Raw genomic sequence first — 15,041 nt, forward strand, 5'->3', positions numbered from 1 at the left:
AACAAGCTCCTTTAAAAGCTGAAAGAACCATCATGTGTCACATCTCAAGAGTTGGGATTGTTTCCAGAGCCCAACAAACAGGTTTTTCATGACATGTTAGCCACCATGCTGAGTCATCATTAAACATTTCCAATAAAGCAGAAGTCAAAGTTTGAACTGCGGGCCTTTAAGAGGGGCTTCATGGGAAACGTTTTGGGAGAGGGCTTTGTCCTCTTCGTCATTGGCTGAGGAGAGGAGGGAATTCTGGATATATATATATATATATATATCCTGTTTCCTGTTTCTTTTAGTGTGTTTCCTATACAGTTTCATACATAAACTAGAATGGGCACTCGGTAGAGCGCATACCTTTGCATATCACAAGATTGGGCATTGGATTATGAACATGTTGGCATTAGTTGCATGCTAATTGGATAAAAATTGACCTTTTCATGACCTATACATTGACCTTTGACCCGATCGATCCCAAAATCTAATCAAATGGTCCCCGGATAATAACCAATCATCCCACCAAATTTCATGCGATTCAAGAGGATGTTGACCTTTTCATGACCTTGACCTTGACCTTTGACCCGATCTATCCCAAAATCTAATCAAATGGTCCCCGGATAATAACCAATCATCCCACCAAATGTCATGCGATTCGGTTTAATACTTTTTTTGTTATGCGAATAACACGCATACAAATAAATAAATACACAGCGATCAAAACATAACCTTCCGCATTTTCAATGCGAAGGTAATAATAAACTATTACCAGGAGTATGATATTCCAGTAGAACAAATAAACTTCATAGTAGACTCATTGGATACATTATTAAAACGCGATTTAGTTTAGAATTAAAATACGAAAAAACTAAGGAGTGGTACAGTAAGGGGGCGGGGCTTCTTTTCTTTCTTTCTGTTTTCTTTCTTTCTTTCTCTGTTTCATTTCCTGACGACCTAACCATGGTGAGTACCGCTGCTTTGAAGCGCTTTCCTCTGCGACTACTTTATATCATTATTATTAATCTGTATATCGATACTTTCCCTTGCCAGTGAGTAATTGTTGTTCTGTGTCGTGTGTTATTTCAGGATGATCCAGAGCAAATACGCACGTAAGTAACAGTCATTATACCTGCAACCAAACAGTATCCAGTTAGTTGTAGTTAAAAAATGGACTCTTAAATTATTAAATTAGTTTTTGATAATAATGGTGGCAGTTAATACATTGTTGGAAAAGTTTTTAACCGAATTGAAAGTGATGACTTTGTTCACACGTTTTGTTTACAATGTAAACCAACGTGTAAGCAAAGTCATCACTTTCAAGAATGTAAACTTTCATGTATAGATCAATGTAAACTTTACAGTATAGTAATCATAAAACAACTGGAAATCTGATTTTAATTGAGTAATAATAATAATAATAAATTTAATTTATAACGCACTTTACATCCAACGAAGGATCTCAAAGTGCTACATTGCAAAACTAAAAACAAACAAAGGAGAAGAATTAAAATAAATAAAATAAAACCAAACATAAATGACTTTAGAGTTTAAAAAGTAGTCAATCAAACGCTTTTCTAAAAAGATAGGTTTTCAGGCCTTTTTTAAAAGAATCCACAGTCTGCGGTGCCCTTAAATGGTCGGGAGAGCATTCCACAGACTGGGAGCAGCTGTACAGAAGGCGCGGTCGCCCATGGTTCGGAGCCTTGTCCTCCGAGGCTGGAGGAGGTTGGCCAGTCCAGAGCGGAGATGGCGTGGGGAGGATTGGGGGGTGATGAGTTCTTTAAGGTAGAGGGGCAGTGCCATGGAGGCACTGGTGGGTCAGGAGACTTTGAATTTAATCCTGTACTGGACCGGTAGCCAGTGGAGGGATTTGAGGCGGGTGTGATGTGATCCCTCATCAGGACCCTACCAGCACAGTTCTGGATGTACTGCACCCGCGGGTTGTTCTTGCTGGGGATCCCGATGAGGAGTGCAGTAATCCAGCCTGGAGGAGACAAAGGCATGGACAAGTTTTTCGGCATCAGAGAGAGTGAGTTTGCAATGTTCCTGAGGTGGAAAAAGGAGGTCTTGCAAAGATGTTTGATGTGAGCCTCATAGGTCAGGTGGGGTCCATTCTGACACCGAGGTTAGTGACTGAGGATGAAAGGTGGATGTCGTGGCCGGAGAAGTTGATGCTGGTGATAGTGGATGACCGGGTCTGGTGTGGGGTGCCAATGAGAATGGCTTCCGTTTTTGAACTGTTAAGTTGCAGAAAGTTAGCCGTCATCCATGCCTTTATCTCCTCCAGGCAGGTGGAGAGTGTGGATAGGGCTGCAGAGGGGGTTGGGTTGGTTTTGATGTAGAGTTGGGTGTCATCAGCGTAACAGTGGAAAAATATTCCATGCCGGCTGATGACACGACCAAGGGGGAGCATGTACAGAGTGAAGAGGATGGGGCCAAGGACTGATCCTTGAGGGACACCACAGCTGACAGGGTGCATTTCTGACTTAGCACCTCCGAGGGACACATACTCCGTTCTGTCCGTGAGATATGATGTGAACCAGGCCAAGGTAGAGTCAGAGAGTCCGATGGAGGAGTGGAGGCGGTGTAGAAGAATGCAGTGGTCCACGGTGTCAAATGCTGTGGTGAGGTCAAGACGGATAAGTAGTGATGGAGAGCCAGCATCAGCCGTCATCAGCAGGTCATTTGTGACCCTGACCAGAGCAGTTACAGTACTGTGGCCAGAGCGAAAACCAGACTGGAATTTCTCATACAGACTGTTTGATTTGAGATGGTTGTGGAGTTAAACTACCCTTTCCAACACCTTTGATAGGAAAGGGAGGTTAGAGATTGTAGTTGGCAAGTACTTGGGGGTCAAGGCTGGGCTTTTTGAGTTGATGACAGCAGTTTTCAGAGACGTGGGGACATGGCCAGACCGGAGGGAGTGGTTGATGATTTTAGTGATCAGGGGACTTATTGCAGAGGAGTGGTTTTTTATCAGGGCTGAGGGAAATGGGTCCAGGGCACAGGTCGAGGGCTTCATCTTCCTCAAGATGACTTCAACCTCATGCTGTGTGATGTCCGTGAAACAGCAAAGGGGCTGAGTAGTTCCGGACAGAGGGTCAGCGGATGTGACTGGAGATGCAGGGGGGGCAGAGAGGCTGGAGAGAAGAGGGAGCAGGGGAGCAGGGACAGGGGGGTGGCGGGAGAGAGGGGGGGGCAGGGAGGTAGGGAGGGGGGGGGCTTGGGAGAAGGGGCGGTGAGGCAGGGGCAGGGGCTGGGGGCAGGGGCTGGAGAGAGGGAGGCGGGGCGGGAGGCTGGAAAGAAGGAGCGGATGATGCCTACTTTTGTTTTGAAGAAAGAGATGAAGCTGTTGCATCGCTCCTGCGTGTTGTCTGAGTGTAGGGGTCCGAGGTTTAAGGAGATGATTAATGGTTGAGAAAAGTTGCTTGGAGTTACCAGGGCTATTGTTAATGATGTGGGAGTAGAACCGGGACCGTGTGTCACTGAGGGATTTGCTGTAGGCCTTCTGATGTTGTTTGTGAACAGCAAGTCCTGAGTCCTTCAGTAGCCGCAGCTCACTGGTGTACCAGGGAGCTGAACATGTGAAGTTGACAGTTCTGGTCTTGACTGGGGCATGGCAATCCAGGAGAGTGCTAAGTGATTGTAGAGCTCCACGAGTTCAGTGACTGTAAGGAGGTTGGCAGCGGAGAGATGGCGGAGGTCAGTAGTCAGGGTGACTGGGTTGATGTTTTTAAGGTTCCTGAAACTGATTTGTCTGTTGGGTTTATTGAGGGGACAGGGTAGGTAGCTCCATTGAGATGGCTTTATGGTCGGACACGCCCAGATCGTGCACTGACAGATTGCTGGGGTGGGAGTTGGTGATCAACAAATCAAGAGTGTGGCCTCTGGAGTGTGTTGGGACATTGACATGTTGAGTGAGGTTGAGACTGTCTAGAAGATTGAGGAATTCAGCTACAGAGTAGGAAGAGGGGTTGTTAACATGAATATTAAAATCACCGAGTATGATGATATTCCCTGGGGTTATACAGAGTGTGGTTATGATGTCATGTATCTCGGAGATGAAGGCTGGAAATCAGGAGAACTGTAATGGAAAGTGGCGATTTGCATTTAAATGCAAGGCATTCAAAGGAGGAGTGAGCAGGCAGGGACAGGGGGGACAACTCAACAATGTGTAATTTAGTAACAGTTGTACATTATCGCTAACAGATGAGTAACCTACATATTTATGGTTGCATTCTGCTTTAAAACCCTCTAAAAACATGTTATATTCATAATTTCAGAGAAGAATTTCTGAAAGATGAGGACCCTTTCAGAAGGAACGCCTTCGTGCTCATCGAAACAATGATGGATCTGATGAGCCACGTTTCTGGTGAAGTCACAGCTTTAACTGATGAGGTATATGTCTGATGTGTGTTTTTTAAATCAACGCCTTTTTTGACCCAATACCTCTCAAATAAGAACATTATCTCTCTTTGATTTTGTTTTGACTCCACAGATTCTTCACAGCATCTTCTTTTTTGGAAAAATCAACAATCCACCATATTCTCCAGAGGAAATTGTGACTGATGGAGAGATGTTGAACGTATTGGAGGACCTCTTCCCTCGACCCTTTGACCTTTATTCCTCTCAGCTACCAAAGCGGGGTCCGTTTTCATGCCTGCTAGACATGGTAGGATTATAGTAAAATATGTTTATAATGAATGCACATCGTTGTATTCCACAAACTAAGCATGACTCTTAGTGGATGAAACATGCATTGATAACATGTGTGATTGCTTGCAGGTTGTCCACCTGAAAGGACGAGACAACGAAATGTTAATCATAGATTGCCTGCGCGCGATCATCAGGGATCTGAAACTCAGTAAGCATCTGGTGTCCTCCACCATCTGTGTCTCTCACATAGCCGATACTAAAGATCCAGTCAAGTACTATGGAGTCTCCATGTCCGCTCGTGGCCGTCTTCCGAAGAAAATCATGATTGTTGCGTCCTGTCTCGGCACCTGGGACAGGTATGTAGCAGGTGCAGTGATGACCTACTTTCCATCCGAGCAGAACGATTTTGACGGAACTATCCAACTTCCTGAGCGTGTCAGGTGCCAGGCGTTCAGCCTCTGGAGGAACAAACCCATGCTTCCTTGCGGATCATGTGGCAATTTGTTTGGTTTGAAACCATGTGAGAAGAAGGAGTGGGTATATGGCAACTGTGCCGAAGTTGAAAGTTTGAGCAACTTGTTTAAACATGTGGATGACGTCAAAGTGAGCGCACGACCAACATCTAGGATGTACTCGGATGGGGCGATGGATGACCTTGAAGGGCGTTTTAGGAGAGAGCTCGTCAATTGGCTTATAGATCGGGACTTTTTTTGGGACGAAAAAAAGTTCTTCATCCCTAAATGTCATGATTGAATAGCCTATTACATAGTGATAATTAGATTAGATTAGTGACAGCGGACCTGTAGCACTCTTTTGGAGAACGGCATCCACTGTCCCTGCAGTAGGTGATGGAGAGGGTCCAGTTATCCAATATGGACAATAATTTCTTCAGTGTCCTACTCCCGTCCACTCACAGGCCCACAACTCCTGTGATCGTTCATTATGGCGTGAACAACTATTATTGTTGATTATATCCTTGTGATCATATAGACACTGAAATTCCCACGTGGGGCCGATCACACCAGACGCTTCAAAAACGCTCCCTGGCAACAGCTGATGAGCCTGTGGAGAGGGGGTGCGCGCGCAACCAGGCGATCAAACTTAAATCACGTGGGGGATGTTTCAACGCAGACATCCATCACTTCTTAATCTTCCTCGTAATTAACGATCACTCATATCAATGTCTGTTCCAACCACATCTACCAGCTTAAAAATCAGGAAGTCAAAGGTGAAGTAGTAAAGCCCGCCTCTTGCTTGATTTGATTGGTTCCCTCGGTCCAGTGACGGCGGTGCGACTGCGCACGCAGCACTGAAGACTTGAGGAATATTTAAACTTTTATGCGCGTCATAAAACCGCCAGAGCTGTCTCTATATTGAATTGTTTTTAACAACGCTTATTGTTAATTATTCAGCTTCTTACAAACAATAAAAACATGAATGCATTAATGGCTACCAAGATATATAAGTGCATGTATTGATCCTGTCAATGGCAATAAAATCCAAAGATTGTTCATTTGTTTTGTTTTTATTTACTGCGACCTCATCTAAAGAAGTGATTATTTGACAACAACATATATATATATAGCAGCCTGTTGGGGAGTTAGAGTCCAAAAGACTGTAGTGGCCATTTGTCCAAATAAATCAAATAAAACCATAAATAAAATTGCCACTGACGCACCGTGTTTTTTTTTTAGTTGACGCAGCCCAAAAAAAGTAATGTCCATTTCCGTATGTCATTATTCTTATAATTTATTAACTTAAGCAAAAAGGACAAACAAATTGCTGACACTGCCTTCTGTGTGCTGGTAAAAAACCATCGGTCCTGAAGCTACTCACACCTACATATCCACAGGTGCCCAATCAGTGAACCAATCATAAATAATAATAAAACTAAATATATTTAAACAACAATTATAATGTATTAAACTAAACTACAACTATCATAAGAAAAAACTCAAAACATATCAAAATATAACCTAAATAGGCAATGATTAATCAATATTACTTTACAATAAAACTAAATACTAATGTCAAAATAAATAGCTCCAACAGAGAGTATAATTAAAATCACCAGTCACCAAATAAAAGGTTGTTGTGTTACCTGACTATTACTGAGAGGTGTTAGAACACATCTCTTAAATAAATTTGTTTTAACTATTTTTTTCATTTAAATATTATCAGCTATAGTAACATCTATGGTGTTACGGGTCAATTTCAACCCATATACAGGACTGTCTCAGAAAATTAGAATATTGTGATAAAGTTCTTTATTTTCTGTAATGCAATTAAAAAAACAAAAATGTCATGCATTCTGGATTCATTACAAATCAACTGAAATATTGCAAGCCTTTTATTCTTTTAATATTGCTGATTATGGCTTACAGCTTAAGAAAACTCTAAAATCCTATCTCATAAAATTTTAATATTTCCTCAGACCAAGTTAAAAAAAAGATTTATAACAGCTGAGTGTTTGTCAAGGCTCAGGAAACCCTTGCAGGTGTTTCGAGTTAATTAGACAATTCAAGTGATTTGTTTAATACCCTACTAGTATACTTTTTCATGATATTCTAATATTTAGAGATAGGATATTTGAGTTTTCTTAAGCTGTAAGCCATAATCAGCAATAAATCAGAATAAAAGGCTTGCAATATTTCAGTTGATTTGTAATGAATCCAGAATGCATGACATTTTTGTTTTTTTAATTGCATTACAGAAAATAAAGAACTTCATCACAATATTCTAATTTTCTGAGACAGTCCTGTATATTTACTTCAAGAAAAAGGCACACAAAAAAGGCAATAAAACTTTAATGCAAACACGTCCAAGGTCATAACTGGTAAATAAATTGTCACAAGTGATATTGTGACCCTTCAGTCCAGTAGTCCTATCGAGGACCACACGTTTTCCTTCGGTTTTCTCTGGGATGCCACTCGCAGCTTTGCCTGTGTAAATCTGTAGATTCCAGGCCTTGCTGGTTTTTGCATCACAGGCTGCCCAAATTTGTTTGCCGTACTTCGCTGGCTTACTGGGGATGTATTGCTGGAAGGGTCAGTTTCCTCTTCGAGGGACAAGACGTTCATCCACTGTCACCTCTGACCCTGGGTTGAACATCAGTGGAAGGAGCTGCACCCATCAGTCACAGTGTAGTGTAGAGTAAAATAATAACTCTTATACTATTTAAGTGTTAAATTGATACTGCTAATTTTACTGTGTACTCATGAGAGATTGATTTAATTATAACCGGTAAAAAAGCAATACGTCAACAATTGTCTTTATTCTGGTTGTATGATTTCATAAATACAACAAACTATAGTTTTTGTATATATAATATGATTATATATAAAACTCTATAAGCTGTGATAGCAAATAGCTTTTGCGGCTCCGGACACATTTTATTTGGTGGAAAATAGGGCCAAAAGGCTCTTTGGAGAGGAAAGGTTGCTGACCTCTGCAAACCCTTGGCCTCTGGCTCAGGCCTCTGGCTTGAAAATGACTCGAGTCTCTTCCGGCCTGAACAATATTATCACATTGAAGGTAAACCTTGTGAGGGTTCTGCAGAGGTGTAAGCAACAGTGTGTATTTAACTGAACCGGGACACTATTATAACTACTTTCACATTTTCAAACACACCACCATAACCCTAAAATGTTCCAGTTGGAATATCCATTGAGTATAGGCCTATGAAAAGCACATGGCATGTGTGACCTCTCTCGTTCTAGTCTTGGCACACTTTACATGTAAGGTGTGCGAATCAAAATATAGCCAAGTGAGCTTTGAATGTAAATATATTTATTTATTCAAACAAGAGCTCACTGGACGTCCTGTTGAAAGACATGTAAACAAAACCTGTTTGGACTGAAATATTTGAGTATAAATCAGATAGTGTACATAGCGAGTTAAAAAATAAGCATACACATGTATCTAAAGTGTACACGTTTAAAATACACATACCAAAGTAGCAATACAAAAGAAGTATACGGTGACGTTGTTAATTCTTATGGAGTGAGACTAGAGTTTAGCTCGAATGACAATACACTTTACACAAGGTCTAAGTTCCACCTGTTATGGCCACTACAATTGTTTCTCTTGTTTTGAACCTTCCTCTTGTCTTAGCTTTCTAGTACCATCTCTTGTGTTAATGTCCTAAATCAGCTGTAAAATACACTAAAAAAAATTTTCTATCATCCAATTTGTTTCTTATCTCTTGGTTACCTTGTTAGGCTTCCTTATCCATGAACATATTAGTTTTAATATTTTTCGTGTGGGCCTCTGTGTTATGGTGCAGTGTGGAGGACCCAAACGCAGCCGGAGTTTTCACGAGAAATCAGTTTTATTTCCAGGACAGGAACACGGACGAACACCACACAGAAACAAAAGGGCGATCCGACACCAGACAAACAGAAGGACACAGATTAAATACACAGGTGGAGACAATCAGGGCGTGGCTGGAAACAATCAGGAAAGAAACAGACAAGCACAGGGAGGGAAGAGCAGGGAAACAGGAAACGAGACAGGGACTTGAATATAAAACAGGAAACACACAGATCCTAACAGTACCCCCCCCCCCCCCTTAAAAGACGGCTTCCAGACGTCCCAAAGTGTTCACCACGGGTGGGTGGAGGGGAGCCGGGGCCAAGGGTCTGGCAGATGGAGTCCGGGGGGCGGGCCGGAGGACGACCACCGGGCCGAGGGACGCACTCCGGGGGGCGGGCCGGAGGACAGGAACGGGGAGCTAGGGGACCGGGACCAGGCGATGAGACCGGGGCTGGGCTGGACGGGACTGACACGGGGAACCGGGACGGGGAACCGGAGCAAAGCGGGACGGGACACCGGGGACTGGAACATCGGGGACAGGACCCGGCGATGGAACACCGGGGACTGGTACATCGAGGACTGGAACCGGCGACAGGACCAAACCTCGACTGAAACGCAGCAACCAGGTCCCGGAGGAGCTTCCGCGCCTCCTGGCGAAGAGGGTCATCATCCACCGACCAAGCGACAGCCGCAGGAACCGTTGAGAGCTGCCAGGGCCGATGGCTCGACGGCTGGCAGACGGGCTGCAGGGGCTTGGGCTGGTAGACGGGCGGAAAGCCGGGAAGGCAGACCGATGGGTACATCGGACGGAACAAATGTGCAACACTCTCCAGTGCTGGGTCCATTCTCCTTGGTCGGATCATTCTGTTATGGTGCAGTGTGGAGGACCCAAACGCAGCCGGAGTTTTCACGAGAAATCAGCTTTATTTCCATTACAGGAACACGGAAGAACACCACACTGAACAAAAAGGACGATCCGACACAAGACAAACAGAAGGACACTGATTAGATACACAGGGGAACGAGACACAGGTGGAGACACAGGTGGAAACAATCAGGGCGTGGCTGGAAACAATCAGGAAAGAAACAGACAAGCACAGGGAGGGAAGAGCAGGGAAACAGGAAACGAGACAGGGACTTCAACATAAAACAGGAAACACACAGATCCTAACACTCTGGGTCTTTTCTTTATCAGTAAACCTCGATTTCGATTTTTAAAAAAAAGGTAAAATGAACCTCAAGAGAATCATATAAATAAATAAAAGGTTGTTGTGTTACCTGACTATTACTGAGAGGTGTTAGAACACCTCTCTTAAATAAATTTGTTTTAACTATTTTTTTCATTTTAATATTATCAGCTATAGTAACATCTATGGTGTTACGGGTCAATTTCAACCCATATATATTTACTTCAAGAAAAAGGCACAAAAAAAAGGCAATAAAACTTTAATGCAAACACGTCCAAGGTCATAACTGGTAAATAAATTGTCACAAGTGATATTGTGACCCTTCAGTCCAGTAGTCCTATCGAGGACCACATGTTTTCCTTCGGTTTTCTCTGGGATGCCACTCGCAGCTTTGCCTGTGTAAATCTGTAGATTCCAGGCCTTGCTGGTTTTTGCATCGCAGGCTGCCCAAATTTGTTTGCCGTACTTCGCTGGCTTACTGGGGATGTATTGCTGGAAGGGTCAGTTTCCTCTTCGAGGGACAAGACGTTCATCCACTGTCACCTCTGACCCTGGGTTGAACATCAGTGGAAGGAGCTGCACCCATCAGTCACAGTGTAGTGTAGAGTAAAATAATAACTCTTATACTATTTAAGTGTTAAATTGATACTGCTAATTTTACTGTGTACTCCTCATGAGAGATTGATTTAATTATAACCGGTAAAAAAGCAATACGTCAACAATTGTCTTTATTCTGGTTGTATGATTTCATAAATACAACAAACTATAGTTTTTGTATATATAATATGATTATATATAAAACTCTATAAGCTGTGATAGCAAATAGCTTTTTGCTCCGGACACATTTTATTTGGTGGAAAATAGGGCCAAAAGGCTCTTTGGAGAGGAAAGGTTGCTGACCTCTGCAAACCCTCGGCCTCTGGCTTGAAAATGACTCGAGTCTCTTCCGGCCTGAACAATATTATCACATTGAAGGTAAACCTTGTGAGGGTTCTGCAGAGGTGTAAGCAACAGTGTGTATTTAACTGAACCGGGACACTATTATAACTACTTTCACATTTTCAAACACACCACCATAACCCTAAAATGTTCCAGTTGGAATATCCATGGAGTATAGGCCTATGAAAAGCACATGGCATGTGTGCCCTCTCTCGTTCTAGTCTTGGCACACTTTACATGTAAGGTGTGCGAATCAAAATATAGCCAAGTGAGCTTTGAATGTAAATATATTTATTTATTCAAACAAGAGCTCACTGGACGTCCTGTTGAAAGACATGTAAACAAAACCTGTTTGGACTGAAATATTTGAGTATAAATCAGATAGTGTACATAGCCGAGTTAAAAAAATAAGCATACACATGTATCTAAAGTGTACACGTTTAAAAATACACATACCAAAGTAGCAATACAAAAGAAGTATACGGTGACGTTGTTAATTCTTATGGAGTGAGACTAGAGTTTAGCTCGAATGACAATACACTTTACACAAGGTCTAAGTTCCACCTGTTATGGCCACTACAATTGTTTCTCTTGTTTTGAACCTTCCTCTTGTCTTAGCTTTCTAGTACCATCTCTTGTGTTAATGTCCTAAATCAGCTGTAAAATACACTAAAAACAATTTTCTATCATCCAATTTGTTTCTTATCTCTTGGTTACCTTGTTAGGCTTCCTTATCCATGAACATATTAGTTTTAATATTTTTCGTGTGGGCCTCTGTGTTATGGTGCAGTGTGGAGGACCCAAACGCAGCCGGAGTTTTCACGAAATCAGTTTTATTTCCAGGACAGGAACACGGACGAACACCACACAGAAACAAAAGGGCGATCCGACACCAGACAAACAGAAGGACACAGATTAAATACACAGGTGGAGACAATCAGGGCGTGGCTGGAAACAATCAGGAAAGAAACAGACAGGCACAGGGAGGGAAGAGCAGGGAAACAGGAAACGAGACAGGGACTTGAATATAAAACAGGAAACACACAGATCCTAACAGTACCCCCCCCCCCCCTTAAAAGACGGCTTCCAGACGTCCCAAAGTGTTCACCACGGGTGGGTGGAGGGGAGCCGGGGCCAAGGGTCTGGCAGATGGAGTCCGGGGGGCGGGCCGGAGGACGACCACCCGGGCGAGGGACGACTCCGGGCGGGCCGGAGGACAGGAACGGGGAGCTAGGGGACCGGGACCAGGCGATGAGACCGGGGCTGGGCGGGACTGACACGGGGAACCGGGACGGGGAACCGGAGCAAAGCGGGACGGGACACCGGGGACTGGAACATCAGACAGGACGCGATGGAACACAGGGACTGGAACCGGCGATGGAACACGGGGACTGGAACGCGACGGAACACCGGGACTGGAACCGCGGAACACTGAGGACGGAACACTGGGGACTGGTACATCGAGGACTGGAACACGGGGGACTGGAACCGGCGACAGGACCAAACCTCGACTGAAACGCAGCAACCAGGTCCCGGAGGAGCTTCCGCGCCTCCTGGCGAAGAGGGTCATCATCCACCGACCAAGCGACAGCCGCAGGAACCGTTGGGAGCTGCCAGGGCCGATGGCTCGACGGCTGGCAGACGGGCTGCAGGGGCTTGGGCTGGTAGACGGGCGGAAAGCCGGGAAGGCAGACCGATGGGTACATCGGACGGAACAAATGTGCAACACTCTCCAGTGCTGGGTCCATTCTCCTTGGTCGGATCATTCTGTTATGGTGCAGTGTGGAGGACCCAAACGCAGCCGGAGTTTTCACGAGAAATCAGCTTTATTTCCATTACAGGAACACGGAAGAACACCACACTGAACAAAAAGGACGATCCGACACAAGACAAACAGAAGGACACTGATTAGATACACAGGGGAACGAGACACAGGTGGAGACACAGGTGGAAACAATCAGGGCGTGGCTGGAAACAATCAGGAAAGAAACAGACAAGCACAGGGAGGGAAGAGCAGGGAAACAGGAAACGAGACAGGGACTTCAACATAAAACAGGAAACACACAGATCCTAACACTCTGGGTCTTTTCTTTATCAGTAAACCTCGATTTCGATTTTTTTTAAAAAGGTAAAATGAACCTCAAGAGAATCATATAAATAAATAAAAGGTTGTTGTGTTACCTGACTATTACTGAGAGGTGTTAGAACACCTCTCTTAAATAAATTTGTTTTAACTATTTTTTTCATTTTAATATTATCAGCTATAGTAACATCTATGGTGTTACGGGTCAATTTCAACCCATATATATTTACTTCAAGAAAAAGGCACAAAAAAAAGGCAATAAAACTTTAATGCAAACACGTCCAAGGTCATAACTGGTAAATAAATTGTCACAAGTGATATTGTGACCCTTCAGTCCAGTAGTCCTATCGAGGACCACACGTTTTCCTTCGGTTTTCTCTGGGATGCCACTCGCAGCTTTGCCTGTGTAAATCTGTAGATTCCAGGCCTTGCTGGTTTTTGCATCACAGGCTGCCCAAATTTGTTTGCCGTACTTCGCTGGCTTACTGGGGATGTATTGCTGGAAGGGTCAGTTTCCTCTTCGAGGGACAAGACGTTCATCCACTGTCACCTCTGACCCTGGGTTGAACATCAGTGGAAGGAGCTGCACCCAACAGTCACAGTGTAGTGTAGAGTAAAATAATAACTCTTACCAGAGTTGCGTTAACTCTGAAATGTTAACACTATGTTCAGTGTTACCTTAACATTCGAAAGATAAGGGACCATAGTGACTGAGTGTTAAAATATACTATTTGTGTTAAATTGATACTGCTAATTTTACTGTGTACTCCTCATGAGAGATTGATTTAATTATAACCGGTAAAAAAGCAATACGTCAACAATTGTCTTTATTCTGGTTGTATGATTTCATAAATACAACAAACTATAGTTTTTGTATATATAATATGATTATATATAAAACTCTATAAGCTGTGATAGCAAATAGCTTTTGCGGCTCCGGACACATTTTATTTGGTGGAAAATAGGGCCAAAAGGCTCTTTGGAGAGGAAAGGTTGCTGACCTCTGCAAACCCTCGGCCTCTGGCTCAGGCCTCTGGCTTGAAAATGACTCGAGTCTCTTCCGGCCTGAACAATATTATCACATTGAAGGTAAACCTTGTGAGGGTTCTGCAGAGGTGTAAGCAACAGTGTGTATTTAACTGAACCGGGACACTATTATAACTACTTTCACATTTTCAAACACACCACCATAACCCTAAAATGTTCCAGTTGGAATATCCATGGAGTATAGGCCTATGAAAAGCACATGGCATGTGCCCTCTCGTTCTAGTCTTGGCACACTTTACATGTAAGGTGTGCGACTCAAATATAGCCAAGTGAGCTTTGAATGTAAATATATTTATTTATTCAAACAAGAGCTCACTGGACGTCCTGTTGAAAGACATGTAAACAAAACCTGTTTGGACTGAAATATTTGAGTATAAATCAGATAGTGTACATAGCCGAGTTAAAAATAAGCATACACATGTATCTAAAGTGTACACGTTTAAAATACACATACCAAAGTAGCAATACAAAAGAAGTATACGGTGACGTTGTTAATTCTTATGGAGTGAGACTAGAGTTTAGCTCGAATGACAATACACTTTACACAAGGTCTAAGTTCCACCTGTTATGGCCACTACAATTGTTTCTCTTGTTTTGAACCTTCCTCTTGTCTTAGCTTTCTAGTACCATCTCTTGTGTTAATGTCCTAAATCAGCTGTAAAATACACTAAAAACAATTTTCTATCATCCAATTTGTTTCTTATCTCTTGGTTACCTTGTTAGGCTTCCTTATCCATGAACATATTAGTTTTAATATTTTTCGTGTGGGCCTCTGTGTTATGGTGCAGTGTGGAGGACCCAAACGCAGCCGGAGTTTTCACGAGAAA

At 43.2% G+C, this 15,041-nt stretch overlaps 1 long non-coding RNA gene across 1 annotated transcript; it reads left to right on the plus strand.

The window, feature by feature from the left end:
- Positions 1–767: 767 nt before the first annotated feature.
- On the plus strand, positions 768–6,155 carry LOC130194848 (uncharacterized). The gene is made up of 4 exons (XR_008831982.1): positions 768–1,097; positions 4,272–4,386; positions 4,487–4,660; positions 4,774–6,155. It is a non-coding gene; the product is annotated as an uncharacterized LOC130194848 (long non-coding RNA).
- Positions 6,156–15,041: the final 8,886 nt, after the last annotated feature.

Source organism: Pseudoliparis swirei, chromosome 1 (assembly GCF_029220125.1).
Source record: "Pseudoliparis swirei isolate HS2019 ecotype Mariana Trench chromosome 1, NWPU_hadal_v1, whole genome shotgun sequence".
In the NCBI taxonomy this organism is placed as follows: Eukaryota; Metazoa; Chordata; class Actinopteri; order Perciformes; family Liparidae; genus Pseudoliparis; species Pseudoliparis swirei.